This window comes from Canis lupus, chromosome 4 (genome assembly GCF_011100685.1).
Source record: "Canis lupus familiaris isolate Mischka breed German Shepherd chromosome 4, alternate assembly UU_Cfam_GSD_1.0, whole genome shotgun sequence".
Taxonomy (NCBI): domain Eukaryota; kingdom Metazoa; phylum Chordata; class Mammalia; order Carnivora; family Canidae; genus Canis; species Canis lupus.
This window is the reverse complement of record NC_049225.1, coordinates 5,231,348-5,232,276: the sequence shown is the minus strand read 5'-3', so window position 1 is coordinate 5,232,276 and position 929 is coordinate 5,231,348. Positions and strand designations below refer to the sequence as shown.

The window sequence follows — 929 nt, the reverse complement described above, 5'->3', positions numbered from 1 at the left end:
ATGTTGCCTGAGCTCCAGTCACAGTTTTACACAGTTTTCATTCCATGCAATTCTTGAGTGCAAACTGGTGAGTGCATGCCCTGTCTTACAGAGATGCTAGAATTTTCCATTTCTTAATCTGTACAATGTACATTTCTTAATCTGTACAATTCAACTAAATGGCAATGTGATTCTGTGTGTGCAACAGAGGGATTCTGGGAGTTGGGGAAGGCTTCATGGAGCTGTCTCAAAAGAAGCTATGCCTGGCCTTCTGGGGTCAGGCTGGCAATCCTTGCAGGGAAGGGATAACCAGCAACCAGTGCATGGATATCAGTGCATTGAGGGAGGGAGCTGCAAAGGAGATGCTATAAAATGGAAGAAGTTGATGGGGCTAGTCCAATGAAGACTCTTAGTATTTTTGTTGTCACTGGAAAAAGCAGATTTTTTGGCACATAGTGTAGATCAGGAGTCAAAAACTCAATACCTGCCGGGGCTGGACAAGAAGTGAATTAAGTGAGTAGAATGTAACCACAGGGAGGGATGGGAATGGGAACAGGCAAACTGGTGAGTACATGCCTTGTGTTAAAGAGATGCTAGTGCTTGGCTGCAGATGACTGCTGCCATGAGGTCCTAAGGGCTCAGCATGGCAGATTTGATATTTTGGGGCAGAGGATGGGTTAAATGGGTGATGGGTATTAAGGAGGGTACTTGTTGTGATGAGTGCCGGATGTTGTATGTAAGTGATGAATCACTAAATTCTACACCTGAAACCAATTCTACCATATATGATAACTAACTTGAACTTAAATAACTTGAAATTAAAAAAAAAAAGCCAAAAATTTAGTGCTCACTTTGGCAGCACATATATTAAAGTTGGAATGATACAGAGAAGATCAGCTTGACCCCTGCACAAGGATGATATGCAAATTCATGAAACATTCCATATTTTT

At 41.9% G+C, this 929-nt stretch overlaps 1 non-coding gene across 1 annotated transcript; it reads left to right on the top strand.

The window, feature by feature from the left end:
* Positions 1–822: 822 nt before the first annotated feature.
* Positions 823–929, top strand: LOC119871740. The gene has a single exon (XR_005358719.1). It is a non-coding gene; the product is annotated as a U6 spliceosomal RNA (small nuclear RNA).